This window comes from Schistocerca gregaria, chromosome 8 (genome assembly GCF_023897955.1).
Source record: "Schistocerca gregaria isolate iqSchGreg1 chromosome 8, iqSchGreg1.2, whole genome shotgun sequence".
NCBI classification, from domain to species: Eukaryota; Metazoa; Arthropoda; class Insecta; order Orthoptera; family Acrididae; genus Schistocerca; species Schistocerca gregaria.
Window position 1 is genome coordinate 367,621,599 of NC_064927.1, and position 21,401 is coordinate 367,642,999.

A 21,401-nucleotide genomic window follows, 5' to 3' on the forward strand; every position below is an offset into this window, starting at 1 on the left:
ACTACTAGCTGCACTTAATGAAATTCCCAAGTGCAATAACACAGGAAGATACTTTTGTATATACGAGCGATCATGATCAATGGGCAATGGGCAATGCTGAGCCTCACAGGACACTTGCAGGACGTATCTATACGTGCTGAGGGTACGTGTATTCACATCACATTTTCTTCCGGTGTATCACGTGGTTACAAAATGTAGCTACTCACATACGCCCAGCGAAATTTGGTAAATATTCCAATGCGTTAACGCAGAACCGATTTACGCTGAAAAAGATGTACGGAAACAGGGTTAGGGATGGGACGTGGAGAGAAATGGCGACAGAAGTGAGAAAGGTACAATGTTAATTTTATTTTTAGCCGCCGCCTACGTATTTTGTTCAATATGAGCACCAGAGACAGACGAGATGCTGTGCAGCATCTGGTGTCCAAAATTGGAACTGTTTTTCAGCGTTAAGTCTGTTCTGCATATGCATCAAGCGTCGCTTGTGTACTATAATATTACTGCCCACAGTGGACCGCCTTGAGTAGGCGCACTTTAATTGTAAAAACGCGGTACATTGTGAAGATCGATGCATCCACGTCACACTTCCTTGGAGGGTTTCCATCGACAGCTTAGAATAGCGATTTGCTGGTCCTGTTTTGTGTTCTGTTTCTCGATATTTATTGCAGCCCTGTCACACATCTGCGCTTATACTCGGCATACAAGTACCTCCTTTCCAGTCGACGGTTGGTGGAGACTTGTTAACATATTCCATAGATTTAATAAGCACGTTGTTTGCACAAGTTTACGACAAGGATGTAGAGAAAGTTACATCGGTACTTTCCGATCTATATTCTCGGCCTTAATGATGAATCTTCATCTACACGATCAATGACATCTTCAGATTCCACTGTACAAACAATTCTTTTCTGAAAACTTTGCTCACTGATTTCAACGACCCACTTCATCATAGGTTTGTGTATTCTTGAACGCCGGTTCTCTATTTTTAACCACCAGGATTTCGCAAGAGCAACGTCGTCTTTCTTCCGAAAATTCCCATTAAGGTACTGGCACCATGTCTGTAACAAATTTGTGTGGTCCGTACCGTTACAATCCTTGCAGTACTGTTTTAAGACTGCTGTCCATCCTAGTTGATAAGGACTGAAAACGCTGGAGCAATGCTCTAGAACCGGTTATACTAGCGTCTTGCATGCACTTTCCATTACAGATGCACTGCACTGTGTTACAACCTTTGCACGACTTCCGTCCTCCTTCCATAACACGGTTTTACCCGTTCGTGCCATTTGATACAGCTTTTTAGTACAGCTCCTAATTTTTTAAATGGTGTGGTGCGCTCCCAATGTTCGCTACAGACCTAGACTGGTGTACAAAACTTCAGGACAAAAGTAACTTCCGGATGATTTGTCACTGCCAGGTAAAATAGCTCGATGAAACTTTGACAAAGAATGAACCGCTGCAGTGTACTGAAGGTAAGCGAAAGAAATACGCCGTAAGACGAACAGAAATGACACTTTTATTCAACGTCAATAATTAAGCTTAAGTCCCCGCGAGTTTGATGGTCCCCCAGGACATTGTAGAAGGAGAGGAATGATCCTCAACATGGTGTGTGACCACCAAGGAAGGCACTGCACACTCTACAACGTGCTCCCGTGCTCCCGTGCTGGCCACAAGCTTTTTAAGCAGTCCTTGTGGTAGGGGGCTCCACTCCTCTGCCAGCGCCGTTGACAACTGTTCGATGGTTGTAGATGAATATGGACGTGCTTCCACACGCCATCCCAACGTACCCCACACTGCTCGAGGGGATTTAAAGTGGGGAAACGGGCAGGCCAGTCCATTCGATTAATATCCTCCAGTTCTAAGAGCTGTTACATGCACTGTTCGTTGCGGTCGGGCATTGTCATTCATAAAATTCAAGTCACGGCCGAATGCATCCCTGCAGCGACGCTCATGAGGAAGGAGTAATAATAGCTTCGACTGGTTAGCGTACAGTGTTCCAACATTGAGAGATCAGTAGGCCCACACAATATTATTATTTCGCACACCGTAACACCCTGACGTTCGAACATGTTCCCAGCGTTACGTGCTCCCACCTATCGCCAAATGAAGACATGTCCAGAGTCACTACTCAGACTTACTCCGGGCTCACCCGAGCACAGCTCTCGACCCACCCCTCTTAGGTCCAGTCCCTATTTTGTTGGCAGCATTGTAAACAATGCTGCTGATCTGTGAGTGCCACTGGAACACGACGTTTCGGTCATTGGGAAAAGAGACTTCACACTGGGGAGTGTGATACTGCGTACCTTGCAGTCCTTTTAAATGTGGTTGCAACTGCACTCGCTGTTTGACCAGAGTCCCTCATTGTCTGTTGCAAACAATATGCTGCTGCGATTGGGCTTGGTGACTACCTCCTCTCCTTCGGGCGGCTGTGCATGTGATTCGGAACGCCCCCCAAGCACTTGAAAAAATATTGCGAGCAATACTCAACCCCTGGGCTTCAAACGTCGCACTTCATCCTCCAAGTTTCCTGATGACTCTTCAAAAATGGTTCAAATGGCTCTGAGCACTATGGGACTTAACATGTGAGGTCATCAGTCCCGTAGAACTTAACTATTTAAGCATAACTAACCTAAGGACATCACACACGTCCATGCCCGAGGCAGGATTCGAACCTGCGACCGTAGCGGTCGCGCGATTCCAGACTCAAGCGCCTAGAACTACTCGGCCAAAGCGGCCGGCGATGACTCTTCCCGTTGTGATGTCCCCGAGCCATGTTGTAATGAAGACCACCACCACAGTGCACCGTAACTGCTCTGTCATTGACACACACAGTCTTTTCCAGTTCCTTCAACTGCCTCGTGTCCGTGCACGACTGGGAGACCTCTGGCAACATGCTCCCGCAGTTTCACTCATTTCCACCGAGTTGTTAATTTGTTGCACTACTTTACCTATCTCGTCGTTAAGTTTTGCAGAGCACTGTAGTTACATAATACTACCTTTAGCAGGGGAAACCTATCACCCACTGGTAGCTGAAAACGAAAAACTCACACAACACTAGGCCTGAAACACCTTTATCAAATCACGTCTGACTGGCTCTGCTAGTTACAATCAAAGTAGCCAAGCAGCCGGCTGCCTCAGTGAAAATAACAACAGAAGAATCACAAAGAAATGTCACACGGTAATTTACAGTGGGCCGCTGGTTTTATAGTCAGACTCACCTCTCTGATGAAGACCTTGACATGTTACAGGATCTAAATCGCCGCGGTTGGATCAGGAGACATCCTCGGTGCGTAGCAACAACCGCAACTTCCCTATTACTAAAAATCCTCGTATATCTTTGCATGAACGGCCGATGCAGCAGTATAAATCCGCCAACTGCCTAACCACTCGCCCAGACCGTCGCAGAGAATTTTGTCCCAGAAACTTGCCATGACATTGTTCCCCCTCTGACTTAAATCACTACCTTGAAACGTTTCTCTAACTATATAAGTAAAACTGTTTCTGCATCAGTCTCTTTTTTTATTTTCGCAGTATGCGTTTCTATAAGATTATCTTCAGTCGGAGAATTGTTACATTCTTGGTGTCAGTGTAGACCACAGCCGTCTCTTCACAGCAGTAACCCACATACAAAGCAGGTCTGCTGATGTGAAAATGTAACTCTCCGCCTGAAAATGATAGGGAGAACCATGGAAACGCACAGTGGAAAAATAAACAAATGAGTAACGCCGTAAGTATTTTTATCATTATAGTTACCACTAGTTGAATCTCTCACGATGTCGTCCATCGAAATATTATTCTGTGTTCTGTATCCCAGATAGGACCATGTCACCGAGTGATTGCATCTAGACGTACGGACAGCATCGCAAACCAGCAGTCGTGACTTCTCGACAGGAATACTAGCCCTTTCGCAGTATTTCTGTGATGGTTTCTATGCAACTCGTCCTCAGAAAAGAAAGGTAACTGTCCGCACTGGGGACAGACAGGAGTTACAAAAACCAGCTTCTCCTGCTTCACCTGTCCTCTCTTTAGTCACAACTGCTTCAGCCACATCCCGCACCCGTATTTAAAATGAGCCATGTACAAGTAAATCACTTGATGTTGAACTTCTCAGGTCGCAAGAGGCAGAAATTGGAAGATTTTTGGTTGGAAATAATAATAATAATAATAATCATAAATACAGAATAGGCCCTTAAGCAATGTAGTAGCCATCACATAGTAGCTGTCGTTTTTTCTGTCAATGAGTTCGTGCGTTGCGAACTCAATAAAGAAGGAATATCTAGTCAATTGCGGGAAATACCTACCACGCGGAGATGGGATTTACATGAGATATTAAAGCACAGTTCGACTGTCATAGACTCATGGTACAAATTATGTCAATGTGGATGGACTATGTGACAAAGATATTGTTCATTAATTCGCTTCACAAGTTGTAACCTCCAGCACACTGTGCCAGATATTAAACTGGTCTTTTAAAAGACATGTAATTGTTAGTAACTCTTGTAATCAGTGATGAAATGAACAGAAATGTCTTAAAAACATTTGAACTCTTATTTTCTACCCCTCAGAAAATTATATTTAACCCTTCATGGCCTAATTATTCCAAGTTGGAAACCACTGACGAGGGATGGTGGTTATCGCTGAAGCAATCGGTTTTCCGTTATATCGTTTTTTTTTAAACCACGCCACTTTAACCTGACTATTAAAACCGCTCAAAATAACCCGTTTCTAAAAAACTGATTTTCGATTTTTTTGTTCACAATACTTTTTTGTCATAAACGTAGAAATCTAAGAAAGACTGAAAAATTTTAACTCTATCAGTATCAAGATACAGAGCATCAAAATATTAAATTAGATAGACAAGTAAAAAATAATAATCTCTATCGCCCATGGTTCGCTGGTATTCTCGACAGGAGGTAAGTGGTTGAATATTAGAAAGTATACCCAGCCTTCGCATACTGATTCTAATTTTTTGAAACTCTGCTCAAAAATCATGTTGTAATCGGGGATCATACCAGTGTTTGGGCACTGGGATACTCAGTGGTAAGGGTGAAAACTATGGTTGAAGAAGTTGTTTTTCAAGTTACTTTGACCGTTTTCAAGGTCTACAAGCAGATAAAGGCATATTATGTGTATCAGCTATTTTATATTTTTGTTGTGCATTATGAATGAATAATGCTGTTAGGTGTTTAACTTATTACTGTTACCATAATCTCTTTCCTCTTTACTATTTCACAGAAATGGCAGACAAATCTTTTATCTTTTACAGCAATGAGGCACTGTACTTGACTTTTACGTCACTTCGTAGAAATACTTTCAGACCAAGGTTGGTTGGTGCCAGTCTGCAGTGCAAAGGTCGTCCGGCGACAACAGGAAGAAGCTATCGTATATATCATGTGGGGGAACGTATTGTACACCAGAAGTTCACGTGTACCTTAAGCCACGGCACACCGTAACAGGTACGTTATTGGCTCAGCAATGCTGTACCAATCATTATTCTATGCGTCTTTTGTCCGTGTCTATCGACTTCGTTATTAAAAGAGCACTGATCGCTTTTCTTATTTACTGAAATAACACACTATTTCAAAATAACGCATATTTTACTTCTAAAAATTACTTTTTTTAAGAATGATTTGTTTAAAAACGAAAAATTTTGGCTCTGTTGCAATATGTAAATGATATTTCGGTCTTTTACTCGGTTATTAGTAAAAAATAACAAAGTATCTGTTATAACCGAGACGAAACAAATATCGAAAGATACCCGTTATTCGGAACTAAAATACCAATATCGATTTTAACTGGTCGATTTTTCCCGTAGCTACCACTGACATGGTGGGACCTGACAGGCGTACTGTGTGTGGCCGGACGACACGTGACGAAGAACGATTCGTCCCCATTGGCGGCCGCCTATCTCCCCGCTACAGCCCCCCATCGCTCGCCATTACGGCGCACCGCATGCGCGCCTCTGGCTAGAGGGAGGGCACTGGGCGCCATAATGGCCGTTAATGCGTCTAGTTAGGCCGCCAATCTCGATACCCGCACCCCATGAAACCGATAATCCGCTCCCGCCGTCACAACGGCCGCCGCTAAAGCAATTTCCAGTCGCCGTTACTCGATACTGCAACGCACTCTAAAAGCCCGCCGCCGCTGCCCGTCAACCCGAGTTCCGACCGCCGCTGGCAAAACTGTGCCGGGCCTGAGGAGCCTGCAGGTGTCCAGTGGCCCCGGAAGAGCATACTCGTGTTCAGTTGCCAGCCTCCGCTGACATTTCTTTCTCGTCCATCATCTCACGTTACGCTAGACCACGAGCAGGGAAAGATTTTTTAAGAAAATCAATCATGTCTCTCCCAGGTAAAGCCTGCTACACTTTCTGGGCCGGTAGCAGTGCTCAGCCACATCTGAATCGAGTCCGGCAGCGGCAGTGGGGAGAACACAGTTGTGGAATTGTGGGGGTTCGCAGCCCCAGGACGCTCTCCGCGAGGGGCCGAATGGTGTGTGGCGTTTGTCTGGCCTCTCAACAGATACCCCTCCGTTGTGGCTGCACCTATGGTACGGCTATCTGTGTCGCTGAGGTACACAAGCCTCCCCACCAACGGCAAGGTCTGCGGTTCATGGGAGGGGGTATGTGTCTCACAAACGTTTTTATTCACGAAGATGAATTGTCGCATCTGCCTTGGCCAACACAGTCACCAGATCTCAGTATTATTGAGTATTTGTGGCTTAATTCGCAGAGAATGATGCGTGACGACTACTTACCTTCATCATCATTAACTGAATTCCCCACTATTTTGCGGGAAAAATCGTACAAGTTCCCCTGAAATGCAGTAAAGACCTGTATTTATCCATTCCCAGACGACTGGTAGCTGTTTTGAACGCCAAAGGTTTTCCTACGCCGTATTAGGCATGTTAACGTTTTTTTTTTTTTTTTGCCGCCCTTGTGTATGAATGGAGCTGATGCCACACGAACGGATTGTTCTAATATTATGAGGTATTTTCGTACGTTGGCCTAATAAACATTTACCAACCAAAGTGTATAGTATTCATTGACGCTTTAAATAGCGATATAAATGATGTACACAAACGTTTACTGTGTCTCAGCTACAACGGAAGTATTTTTTTCCAGTGGAAACCTGAAGTATAGATTTGTGAATGTTCAACCATTTCATTATGCGAAAGTGCCGCCAGCTGTCGGTCATCACTAAGAAAAAATATCACAAGTCAATGAATCAGTGTACAGCATCTCTTGACCACCAGAATACACAGAGTGGTTGGTTCGCTATATTCCACTGTATACCTAAATATCGTTATTGTTATTTTACAACATAATTATTGAGTCGATATTTTACTACTTATTGTAATACAGAATATTTCGTAATTAGCTATTTTAGTCCATAAAGTGAAGCCAAATGAATGAAGTGTGTTTGGCAAAATCATTAAAAAATCAAGTAAGAGCATTACCGCCTAAAGAAAAATTGTCCTTCCTCCTGAAGAAATTCAGGCCTGAAACGATTAATATGGAATTGAATGACTATATTTAAAAAAAATATAAGCATATACCCTCTAAGACAAAGGAAAAACGATGCATCACAAGGAATTATCCGAATGGGATGGAAATCGGTAGAAACGATGTACTAGTACAGGTACAGAGAAACAAATGGTTACAACTTCAGAAAAAAATTGGTTGATTTATTTCAGAGAAAGAGAGCTTCACAAACTGAGCAAGTCAATAACGCGTTGGTCTTCCCTGGCCCTTACGAAAGGAGTTATTCTATGATGATGATGATGATGATGACGATGATGTGATTGGTTTGTGGGGCGCTCAACTGCGCGGTCACCAGCGCCCGTACGAAAGTCCCAATTTTTATGCAGTCCAATCTAACGCTATCAGGAATGATGACGATGAGGATGTAATGATGAGGACAACACAAACACCCAGTCCCCGGGCAGAGAAAAATCCACAACGTGGTCGGGACTCGAACCCTTTTTTTGTAACCATATATATTTATTTAAATTATTATCAACGATACATTTTTAAATATTTCTTTCCATTGAGCTATTATATTCCTAAAGTTGGTAACATTACTGTCGTTTTTGTAGTTTTTTCGTTTGTATATTCCTTTTCTTTTTAATTTTTCCTTTATTTTTGTTCCTCGTAGCCATTTCCATGGCCATTTGTCGTCTTTTTTTGTGGATAAACCATTGTAGGACAGGCATAAAATATTTATATATAGCGTCAAAGCATCATTTATTATGAGCTCAGATTTTGTGTATGTGATACACTTTATGGTGCGACAGGCACGTTGTGCATGCTGGTTTGATATTCTTTCTTTAATCGCCACTGTTAGATAGGACAGTATCAGAGATAACATCAGCATGACAGTTGGAGCAGAGGTAGAAATTTTTTTTTACGTATCCTACAAAACTAAAAGGTAAATTGAAACAAAGCAATGTCACGGTATCTAAGAAGCAGAGAGGACAGTGTGAGTAAACAAAATAAATTTTGTTAAGCACGTAATAAAGGAAACCATACAAATTTTATGAGTAACAGGCACTTTTCAGTAAGTAACGCTTCTATCCTGAAACAACATAGTGCAAATAATGAAGTATACCTGGATGCTATGCAACACTGCCTGACAGGAAGTAAATGTATTTTTTAACAAACGTACGTTTAGAACACACTGGTAGTACTACTGGAAGTACTTTTGACTGATTCGGATGTGAGCAACAGATTTTTAGTGGGGAGCACTTTGTAACACTGCTTTCACGGCGAAGAAACACTGTAGACTACTTCTTGAGTATTTGAGACTAGCGGAAGAACACTTTTTCTTGTCTGTTGCTCTTATTCACTTTCACTGTACACTTTCTTCTTGTGGTGGGGTGGCTGGTGGCGGTGCTGAGGGTCACAGGCTGGGGAGGACTCTGGCGGTTGATGTCTGCAGTCGAAACTGCAGGAAGGTTTTGAAGGTCTCGCGGCAGCGCCTGTCCTGCCGGGTCCCGAGGTCCAGAGGCGGCAACGCTAGCCACTAGAACACGAGCTGCGGACGGTGTTATTCGGCTTGGCATTCGTCGATAGAGTTTTTCGATGTCCCCCTGAGGAATATCGTGCATAATTCTGTCGAATTACTGCTTAGATTGTCAAAATCCAGAGCTGTCTCGAGGGCTCTACCCATAATACTGCAGAAGTTTACAACTGGAGAGAGATTCAGCGAATTTAATTATGAAGGGAGGGTTTGCCAAGCATGAAGACAAAGCAGTAGAATCACTCGCCCTGTTCGGTTGGACATTATTTTGCTGAAATGTAAGCCAATGATGGCTTGCCATGAAGGGCGACAAAACGTGGCGTAGACGTGCTGGCCGGGAATCTGACTGGAGTAGACTTGTTTTCAATGATCAGTCCCACCTCCAACTGAACTCTGATTACCAGCCAAGACGTGTTTGGAGAGGCTTCGGCTGCGGTGGCATACCAATCTGACTGTTGCCCGCCATACGGGCCGACAACCAGGAGCAATGAATGGTCTGGAGTGCCACTTTATTTCACAGCGGAGTGCCTTTGGTTGCCATCTGCGGCATCCTCACAGCACAGCAGTAAGTCGACCATGTTCTACGTCCCACTTTGTTTCCCTTCATCGCAAGCCATCCTAGGCTTAGATTTTAACATGTAAACGCCCACCAGCCCACGGCGAGAGTTTCTGCTGCTGATCTTCACACTTGTCAAACCGTGCCTTGCCCAATAAAGTCGCCAGATCTCTCTCCAATTGAGAACATATGCAGCATTACGGGCACATATGGATTCTGACGACCTAACGCGCCAATTGGACATAATTTGGCACGATATCCTTCAACAGGACATCCAAGAATTCTGTTAATCAATAGCAAGACGAGTAACTTCTTGCCTACGGGCCAGAGGCGTACCAACGCGTTATTGACTTGCCCAATTTGTGAAGCTCTTTACCTTGAATGAATCATGCAGTTTTTCTGAAAATACGTCATGTCTACCTATTTCCGTCCCATTTGGATAATACCTTCGTGGTACCTCATTCCTTTTTTTTTTATTTTTTTTAATGTATTCCGGTTGTTCAGCAGTACCACGGGCTGCTAGCCGACCCTGATCTGTGAAGGGACTGATAACCAGGCTCCTGCTCCCCCGGAGCTGAGTGGTCAGCGCGACAGAATGTCAATCGTCAGGGCCCGGGTTCGATTCCCGGCTGGGTGTTGTGTTTCATGTCCATTGACGCGCAAGTCGCAGAAGTGGTGTCAAATCGAAAGACTTGCACCCGGTGAATGGTCTACCCGACGGGAGGCCCTAGCCACGACATTTTTACTGTAGTCCTTTAATCCACAAACCAACCAACCAATCAACCAACCAGATTTGTGGTAAGTTAAGAGTGGGATGTCGGAAAGTAATATTTGGGCGTTGGGAGTGGGGGGAGTGTAGAAACGGTAACAACGTGACCCTCTTCCTCCCCCGCCCCCCTCTCCCGAACCCACGGCTCCTGCAGTCCAGATTCTCTGCTTCCGTATTTCTACGTCTGGCGGCGCGTGGCCAGAGCGCCGAAAGCTCCTGGTGGGCGGCGTTGCCGCATCGTCCCTCCTCTTCCTCACGGTCTGCAGCAGAGGGGCGTCCGCGTAGCGCACCCACGCCTACGCCTACGGTACACCGTACAGAGGGCAGTTCCGCTTCGGTTGTACCGTCTGTCCGGCACTCGGACTCGCTATGGAGTGCTGCGTCACACTGCACAATGGCATGTGTGATATTTCACCGCGATCGTCACGAGTTGCACCCACGCTGGCAATACGTATTACAAAACACGAACCACGTACGTACATATGTGTGAACGTATAAGGAGTGTCTCTTCCAAGACTCGTCACACGCATTTTCTACGGTACTTCAGCAGGTATTTGCAATTTCTGTTTTTGCGTTGTGTAGCTGGAGTATGATAAAATGATGATGGCGTCCTCTTGGGGAAAATATTCCGGAGGTAAAATAGTCCCCCATTCGGATCTCCGGGCGGGGACTACTCAAGAGGATGTCGTTATCAGGAGAAAGAAAACTGGCGTTTTACGGATCGGAGCGTGGGATGTCAGATCCCTTAATCGGGCAGGTAGGTTAGAAAATTTAAAAAGGGAAATGGATAGGTTAAAGTTAGTTATAGTGCGAATTAGTGAAGTTCGGTGGCAGGAGGAACAAGACTTCTGGTCAGGTGAATACAGGGTTATAAATACAAAATCAAATAGGGGTAATGCAGGAGTAGGTTTAATAATGAATAAAAAAAATAGGTGTGCGGGTAAGCTACTACAAACAGCATAGTGAACGCATTATTGTGGCCAAGATAGATACGAAGCCCACACCTACTACAGTAGTACAAGTTTATATGCCAAGTAACTCTGCAGATGACTAAGAAATTGAAGAAATGTATGATGAAATAAAAGAAATTATTCAGATAGTGAAGGGAAACGAAAATTTAATAGTAATGGGTGACTGGAATTCGAGTGTAGGAAAAGGGAGAGAAGGAAACGTAGTAGGTGAATATGGATTGGGGCTAAGAAATGAAAGAGGAAGCCGACTAGTAGAATTTTGCACAGAGCACAACTTAATCATAGGTAACACTTGGTTTAAGAATCATGAAAGAAGGTTGTATACGTGGAAGAACCCTGGAGATACTAAAAGGTATCAGATAGATTATATCATGGTAAGACAGAGATTTAGGAACCAGGTTTTAAGTTGTAAGACATTTCCAGGGGCAGATGTGGACTCTGACCACAATCTATTGGTTATGACCTGTAGATTAAAACTGAAGAAACTGCAAAAAGGTGGGAAATTAAGGAGATGGGGCTGGAGAAACTAAAAGAACCAGAGGTTGTACAGAGTTTCAGGGAGAGCGTAAGGGAACAATTGACAGGAATAGGGGAAAGAAATACAGTAGAAGAAGAATGGGTAGCTCTGAGGGATGAAGTAGTGAAGGCAGCAGAGCATAAAATAGGTAAAAAGACGAGGGCTGCTAGAAATCCTTGGGTAACAGAAGAAATATTGAATTTAACTGATGAAAGGAGAAAATATAAAAATGCAGTAAATGAAGCAGGCAAAAAGGAATGCAAACGTCTCAAAAATGAGATCGACAGGAAGTGCAAAATGGCTAAGCAGGGATGGCTAGAGGACAAATGTAAGGATGTAGAAGCTTATCTCACTAGGGGTAAGATAGATACTGCCTACAGGAAAATTAAAGAGACCTTTGGAGAGAAGAGAACCACGTGTCTGAATATCAAGAGCTCAGATGGCAACCCAGTTCTAAGCAAAGAAGGGAAGGCAGAAAGGTGGAAGGAGTATATAGAAGGTCGATACAGCGGCGATGTACTTAAGGACAATATCATCGAAATGGAAGAGGATGTAGATGAAGACGAAATGGGAGATACAATACTGTGTGAAGAGTTTGACAGAGCACTGAAACACCTGAGTCGAAGCAAGGCCCCCGGAGTAGACAACATTCCATTAGAACTACTGACGGCCTTGGGAGAGCCATTCATGACAAAACTCTACCAGCTGGTGAGCAAGATGTATGAGACAGGCGATATACCCTCATACTTCAAGAAGAATATAATAATTCCAATCCCAAAGAAAGCCGGTGTTGACAGAAGTGAAAATTACCGAACTATCAGTTTAATAAGTCACAGCTCCAAAATACTAACGCGAATTCTTTACAGACGAATAGAAGAACTGGTAGACGCGGACCTGGGGGAAGATCAGTTTGGATTCCGTAGAAATGTTGGAACACGTGAGGCAATACTGACCTTACGACTTATCTTAGAAGAAAGATTAAGAAAAGGCAAACCTACGTTTCTAGCATTTGTAGACTTAGCGAAAGCTTTTGACCATGTTGACTGGGATACTCGTTTTCAAATTCTAAAGGTGGCAGGGGTAAAATACAGGGAGCGAAAGGCTATCCACAATTTGTACAGAAACCATATGGCAGTCATAAGAGTCGAGGGGCATGAAAGGGCAGCAGTGGTTTGGAAAAGAGTGAGACAGGGTTGTAGCCTCTCCCCGATGTTATTCAATCTGTATATTGAGCAAGCAGTAAAGGAAACAAAAGAAAAATTCGGGGTAGGTATTAAAATTCATGGAGAAGAAGTAAAAACTTTGAGGTTCGCCGATGACATTGTAATTCTGTCAGAGACGGCAAAGGACTTGGAAGAGCAGTTGAACGGAACAGACAGTGTCTTGAAAGGAGGATATAAGATGAACATTAACACAAGCAAAACGAGGATAATGGAATGTAGTCAAATGAAATCGGGTGATGCTGAGGGAATTAGATTAGGAAATGAGACACTTAAAGTAGTAAAGGAGTTTTGCCATTTAGGAAGTAAAATAACTGATGATGGTCGAAGTAGAGAGGATATAAAATGTAGACTGGCAATGGCAAGGAAAGCGTTTCTGAAGAAGGGAAATTTGTTAACATCGAATATAGATTTATGTATCAGGAAGTCGTTTCTGAAAGTATTTGTTTGGAGTGTAGCCATGTCTGGAAGTGAAACATGGACGATAACTAGTTTAGACAAGAAGAGAATAGAAGCTTTCGAAATGTGGTGCTACAGAAGAATACTGAAGATAAGGTGGATAGATCACGTAACTAATGAGGAGGTATTGAATAGGATTGGGGAGAAGAGAAGTTTGTGGCACAACTTGACTAGAAGAAGGGATCGGTTGGTAGGACATGTTTTGAGGCATCAAGGGATCACAAATTTAGCATTGGAGGGCAGCGTGGAGGGTAAAAATCGTAGAGGGAGACCGAGAGATGAGTACACTAAGCAGATTCAGAAGGATGTAGTTGCAATAGGTACTGGGAAATGAAGAATCTTGCACAGGATAGAGTAGCGTGGAGATCTGCATCAAACCAGTCTCAGGACTCAAGACAACAACAACAACAGCTGGAGTCAGCCCAGACAAAGAATACTCCAACTTTTTTATGCACGCGAAGACCTCGATTTCTTTACCTTTGAAAATAAAATGATTTTTAAAGCGAAATTTTACGTGCCCATTCGATGCAGCTGGCCCATGTTAGCCTATTGCGATATATCTTTTATCGAAATTTATTAACAGGGGAAGGGAAACTCATTGAATAACCAGTATTCTAGGAGCGACATCACCGCCTTGGCACGCGCTGACAGCTACCGCCATGAATGCAGTGCTAGTGAGTCGCTTCTGGATTGTTATTTATGCCTCGTGTTTTACTGTCCCTGTTCATACGTATCGATAGACGAATATCGGTCTAGACTAATTTGGGACCGCTCTGCTGAATGAAAACGTAAAATTCCGATTTAAAAATAATCTTTATTTGCAACCGGAAACAAACCTAAGCTTCCTGTTGAAACTGGGCGTTGCATGAAAGAAGCGACTAGCAGTAATTGTTTGTCTTCACTTGACCAACACCATGCTAAAAGGTAACTGCAAATATCTGCCGAAATACTATGGAAAATGCACATGACGAGTCCTTAGAGAGACACCCGGTATTTGTACGTATTTATGTATGTATATTTCACATCTACTCCTAGACCATGGATTGATTTCAACCAAACTTGGTATATACATGTCTGGAAAGAATCGCTAAGGGGGGTAAGAACCACCTACCTACGAAAAGAACAGGGCTGAGCGTGAAAATTAGTGCAGCTCATGACGCGAGAATTCACAGACTTTGTTGTCTATTATTGGAGAATGAGTGCACTCAGTGACTTGCAACAAACTTTATACATAATATCACACCTTTCTGAAGCTTTTTCTCGACAGCCCAACATAAAATCACGAGAGGGATTCGCTGTTCATGTAGTAAAACTGCCGCATCACGCATGACGTTTTAATTTATTACTTCCTTATTACTAACTCATTGACGACACATTTTGCGGGCGGTATTCACATATGCCACTGAATAAACCTGCAAAATTATATCATTTTACGATACAGTGTTAAGGAGATATGACGTCATAAACACCGAGCTGCGTGAAATGTAAACTTCAGGACGAAATTCTCCACAGATACCGATGAAATATGTGAACAAATATGTTAAATGTACGTGAAATGCATGTGACATTTACGTACTCTGGCAAAGACGCGATTTAAAAAGCTTATCCTAAACCACTGGATCGATTTCTATCAAAGGTGGCTCACATATTACGTATTACTAACTGGACAGCAATACCGTGCGGGTAAGAACCACGGACTTCCTTTTGTAGTGCGTGTGATAACGTGGAGAGAGAAGGGGGAGGGAGAGAGAAAGAGAGAGAGGAGGAGGACATGACGACAAGGACAGAGATATAAGGGAGGAGGAGATCGACAAAATACAGTGTACTAATTGACACAAACACTGGCCCAGATTACGTTGTTCATGGACTCGTCAGGATTCTGGGTGCGGCCGTGAAGACACTTCTTTAGTAGTCTTACATCTGACAAATCTCTGGAACTTTCTTTCAAGACCTCCAGTATGGCAAAAGGTGCAGCTAGTTTATAAATACAGGGTGTTACAAATAGGTACGGCCAAACTTTCAGGAAACATTCCTCACACACAAGGAAAGAAAATATGTTATGTGGACATGTGTCCGGAAACGCTTACTTTCCATGTTAGAGCTCATTTTATTACTTCTCTTCATATCACATTAATCATGGAATGGAAACACACAGCAACAGAACGTACCAGCGTGACTTCAAACACTTTGTTACAGCAAATGTTCAAAATGTCCTCCGTTAGCGAGGATACATGCATCGACCCTACGTCGCATGGAATCCCTGATGCGCTGATGCAGCCCTGGAGAATGGCGTATTGTACCACAGCCGTCCACAATAAGAGCACGACGAATCTCTACATTTGGTACTGGGGTTGCGTAGACAAGGGCTTTCAAATGCCCCATAAATGAAAAGAGGGTTGAGGTCAGGAGAGCGTGCAGGCCATGGAATTGGTCCGCCTCTACCAGTCCATCGGTCACCGAATCTATGTTGAGAAGCGTACGAACACTTCGACTGAAATGTGGAGGCCGATCAGCTGCTGATACTGCCTGCACGCGCTATACTCTCCATACAGTGACGTGGTCAACGTTACCTTGTACAGCAGCAACTTCTCTGACGCTGACATTAGGGTTATCGTCAACTGCCCGAAGAATTGCCTCGTCCATTGCAGGTATCCTCGTCGTTCTAGGCCTTCCCCAGTCGCGAGTCATAGGCTGGAATTTTCCGTCCTCTTTAAGACGCCGATCAATTGCTTCGAACGTCTTCCTGTCGGGACACCTTCGTTCTGGAAATCTGTCTCGATGCAAACGTACCGCGCCACGGCTATTGCCCGTGCTAATCGATACATCAAATGGGCATCTGCCAACTCCGCATTTGTAAACATTGCACTGACTGCAAAACCACGTTCAGGATGAACACTAACCTATTGATGCTACGTACTGATGTGCTTGATGCTAGTGCTGTAGAGCAATGAGTTGTATGTCAACACAAGCACCGAAGTCAACCTTCCTTCAATTGGGCAAACTCGCGCTGAATCGAGGAAGTACAGTACATACTGACGAAACTAAAATGAGCTCTAACATGGAAATTAGGTGTTTCGCGACACATGTCCACATAACATCTTTTCTATATTTGTGTGTGAGGAATGTTTCCTGAAAGTTTGGCCGTACCTTTTTGTAACACCCTGTATATTTCTCAACGTTTTTCTGTGTTTGTTGTATTTGCACCATGAAGCAAGTCCTGGAATGCATAGGCCATGAATGGGTTTATAGTCTGTTGAAAAGAGATGAAACGCAACTGACGTACAGCTTTTCTCACATCATCTACACTGATAACATTTTGCCTGATGGCCATGCCATAACAATTTTGGATTTTATTTATGATGGATTCTAGATTCTTACCATCTAATCCTCTCTCATCTTCCAAATTCGTTCCCTTGTATATAATTATCAGTCGTCGCTTTTGTACACGGCCTGTGTACTACAGTTTAGTGGTAGTTACATTTTCACATTATCGCTTCTCTTCCTCGACTACTTCGAAAACTTCTGAATTCGCGTCTCCTAAATAACTGGCGTATCTTACCTCCTTCATGTGTTGAGATTCTTGGAAAACTGTCACGCTCACACAATATTTTTTTTAAATGAATGAATAAACCGGAAGTGCCGGCCGCGGTGGTCTCGCGGTTCTAGGGGCTCAGTCTGGAACCGCGCGACTGCTACGGTCGCAGGTTCGAATCCTGCCTCGGGCATGGATGTGTGTGATGTCCTTAGGTTAGTTAGGTTTAAGTAGTTCTAAGTTCAAGGGGACTGATGACCACAGATGTTAAGTCCCATAGTGCTCAGAGCCATTTGAACCATTTATTTTAAAACCGGAAGTAATATATATATGTATTAGGTATCATAGCAAAGAGGAAATTCTGCAGATTAAGATCAATGAAAAAAATTTAAGATATCAATGAAAAAAATTTAAGATATCACGGATGAGGGAAACAATGTGCCGTGACCTCAACGGCTCGAACAGGATTCTAGGCCGGTCTTCGAGGTGGAGAAGCATTTGCATTCCGCAGTGCTTCCGCGAGGAGAATGGGGGTAGCGGTGTCCGTTGAGAGGGATGTCAGCATGACTCCGCTGAGATGGCGCAGTAAGAGCGCGAGATTAGCCGGAATCTGTCAGGGAGACGGCCGGCTACACAGGAGCGGCCAGCGTCGTGCTTTGTGGAGTGGCCGCTGTGCGGCGCTGCTAACAGACGGACGGTCTGATCTCGCGCCGCCATCTCTGTCACAGAGGGGCGCAGACGCCACGCCGCACCGCCTCAACTACGCAGCGCACACGTTTCACAGAGACCAGACCTGAGGCTCGTTCACAGTGGCACCGAAAATGGTCGTCAGACGCCATCTTCAGAGGTCGCCCTATAATATCGGGGTAGGTTAGAATCTATTTATCTAAAAAGTAGGTTTGATTTTAACCTCCAAGAGTGGGATGGACACGACGAAACCTCTGTGCTTCGAGAAGAGTGCTGCAATATGGCGTTTGCTATTAAAAAGAAGCAAGTCGTATGTAAATGAGCAATATCTGTCCCGAAATGAACGTGGATAGTACTCCACACACTGCCCTCAGCTACTGGAATTACCAGACATGTTTTACAAATACATAACACGAAGAAAAAGACGCAATGCCACAAAAATTAAAAACGCTTTAACTTCGACAAGCCACTTTCTTTCTCCCACCACTGTTTCGCGCCAGAAGGAACTGCTTCCTATGAAGCATATATGCTGTATTCGATGTTCTACATATTCATACGTGTGTGTTACGAAAATTTGTGGTTTCAGTGATATACCACATTAAGGATCTCTCCAAAACATGTTGTTCCAAGTATGGTTTGACGGCCGTTGTGGCCAAGCGGTTCTAGGCGCTTCAGTCTGGAACCGCGCGACCGCTACGGTCGCAGGTTCGAATCCTGCCTCGGACATGGATGTGTGTGATGTCCTTAGGTTAGTTAGGTTTAATTAGTTCTAAGTTCTGGGCGACTGATGACCTCAGAAGTTAAGTCGCGTAGTGCTCAGAGCCAGAGCCATCACCACCACCTGTCACAGGCCCTCACTTCATGAGGTACTGCGGTATTTAAAACAGGACATTAGCGCAAAGTCTGAGGGAGAGAAACTTTATGTCACCATCTCTCCTCCGCTTGTTGACGTTATACTGAAAAATTTTCCCCCAGAAAGACTTATCACAATGTCCTGTGTTTTACACAGCCCAGTCACATTAATGTGACCACCGCCTATGATCCACGCCAAGTGAAATAACCGCTCACAGACAGCAGGTGGCAGCACTGGCAATCGACAGTGTGTAAAGAGTATATAAAGCGTGTCGGGGAGTGGGACGAGAGGGGGGGGGGGGGGCGGTCGTTGTCCTAATGCAGAAACGGAGAGATTTATCAGACATTCACAACGCAATGATCATCGGCTTTCGGGACAAGGCTGAAAAAATTTCCGAGACGGCTGAGTTTGTAAACTGTTTGCGTGCCACAGTGTACTGCAGAATCGCGTTATCCAAAACAGGAGCCGAGACAATTGTGGCGCATCACGGGCCATAGACGACAGGCGAGAACGACGTCTGAGGAGATGTGTACGGGCGAACTCACTTGCAACTGTTGAACAACTACCAAGGTGAACCGAGGGGCAACCAACAGCGTCTCCTGAACGACGGTGAAGTCGACGTTACTGCAAATGGGCCCCCGCAGCCTGCAACAGAAGCCCTGATCATGCACCTGTGCTCACTGACGTTCGTCGGCGACGAAGGCTTGAATTTCCACGCCAGTATCGCAACTGGACCTCGATTGGTTGGCGGCAGATGGTCTTTCCAGGTCTTATGCTCAATTAGAGAAACGGTCGCTGGCGTGAACGGTGTGATACGTCTGAAAGCAAACACCATCCAACAATCGTCTGAAGGGTCCAGGCCTGAGGGCATTCCCAAGGTGATCTCGTCACTCTGAAGGCACAATGGATCAATACAACTATGCGTGTGTCCTTGGGGACCATGCCCATCCCTACATGCAGTTTGTCTTTCCTCGGCAAGGTGGCATCTACCAACAGGATAACGCACCGTGTCATACAGCTCGCAATGCACGTGCGTGGTTCGAAGAGCACCAGGATGAGTTTATCGTACTCGCCTGCTCACTAAGTTCCCCCGATTTGAATTCAGTCTAGAGTCTGCTGGACAACATCGATTGTGCTGTTCGCGACATGGCTCCCCAACAGAGAAAGCTAGAGCAGTGGAGTCCGCATCGCCCCCACATCCTTGTCGGTAGCTTCCTGAACGTCAACTCTCACAGTGGTCTGTGCTGCAGAAGGTGATTATTCAGGCTTTTGACAGATAGTCTCATTAATGCGACTGGAGGGTGTAATTTTTGGAACAGAGCCTCATGGGAGTCTGTTTACATCGCTTTTATTTTTACGCGTTTTCTCAAGCTTAACAATACCGTCCCCGTCAACTTCATTATGTGTACAATAAATTCTTGAAAAGTGAAGAACACGAGTATTTTCATAAGCTCGATCTGAAAATCGTCTGGAATCCTGCATAAATAAACACAAAATCTTCGAGCCAGCTGGATGCGTGACGGATTCGTGATGAGTCATCATTCATAGGTTCGGGTACTACTGTATCGCAGCCGTCCTTCTGGAGGGAATTGTGGTGGACTAACTCACTAACTAGACTGCAGAGGCACCGGGCAGAGTTCCACATCTCACAGCCGTTCAAGGAATTTACGCCGCCATGCCTGTTATCGCTGTGGACCCTGTTTCAAGAACACAGGTAAGGCAGATAAGCGACATCGTCAGAGTACCGTACAGTTTAAGATAACTGCACCGCGCGCAGTAAACGGGATTAACTATCGTCCGAGAAAGAATATTGTCAGCGCTAGGAAAGAGCTTACCAGAGGCTATCTTACCAAGTCACGTAAATTTGCGTGCCGAGGCGGAAGCGCTATCAGCAATGCTCTGGATACGCAACAGATAAGAACACAGTCAGAGATACGAGAGCAATGAAGTGACTAAATCCATCGGCGTCTCTTAAGTAAATGGCAGATTAATTTAAGGCAGCACGTAAACCATTTTAAATAATGATATCAGTTACTATTTTGGGGGAGAGTGTCTGCTTTTACTTCTTAATCTTTCGACCATGTTCACTGAGTCTTTTCTTGTAGTAATCTTTTCATTTATATACAGGGTGAAGCAAATAAAGCAGGCTACCCCAGGTGTATCTGCAACGAGTAAACATACAGAAGCGCGCTTAGTGCTAAATTAAAGCGCACAGTGTGGTGAATTCTCTGGCATCCACAAGTAATTTTTAACGTTCGTGTGTGTTGAATTACCTTCATTTTTTTCCGGCGCTACAACCCGTAAAGGGACCGGGACTCATCGACCAGCTGTCTCCAGCAGTCATCTCTCGACTTTGCGCCAGTATTCTCCAGTTAGGTACTCATCATCTCAGATCCGTGTCTGTATCACTCAGCCATCGCAATATTGGTCTCTCCACTAAGGGACTGCCTTTGCAAATGGCACCTTTTTTGGTACTCTTTCTTCCAATCCTTGCGTATGTCACAACCACTTGAACCTTTACACCTTTAACTTCATGGTGAATTCTCATAGGCCGGCCGAGGTGGCCGAGCGGTTCTAGGCACTGCAGTCTGGAACCGCGCGACCGCTACGGTCGCAGGTTCGAATCCTGCCTCGGGCATGGATGTATGTGATGTGCTTAGGTCAGTTAGGTTTAAGTAGTACTAAGTTCTAGGGGACTGATGACCTCAGATGTCAAGTCCCATAGTGCTCAGAGCCATTTGAACCATTCACTGTGCCAAAGGTTTCCTCATTTCAGAAACCGGTCTATTTCCTTCACTTTCTTCAGTATTTGGAATACAACGA

At 44.4% G+C, this 21,401-nt stretch overlaps 1 protein-coding gene across 1 annotated transcript in view; it reads right to left on the reverse strand.

Moving 5' to 3' along the window:
* LOC126285424 (uncharacterized) overlaps positions 1-21,401 on the reverse strand; it is a 1,121,207-nt gene that overhangs the window by 996,011 nt on the left and 103,795 nt on the right. The window lies entirely within an intron of this gene.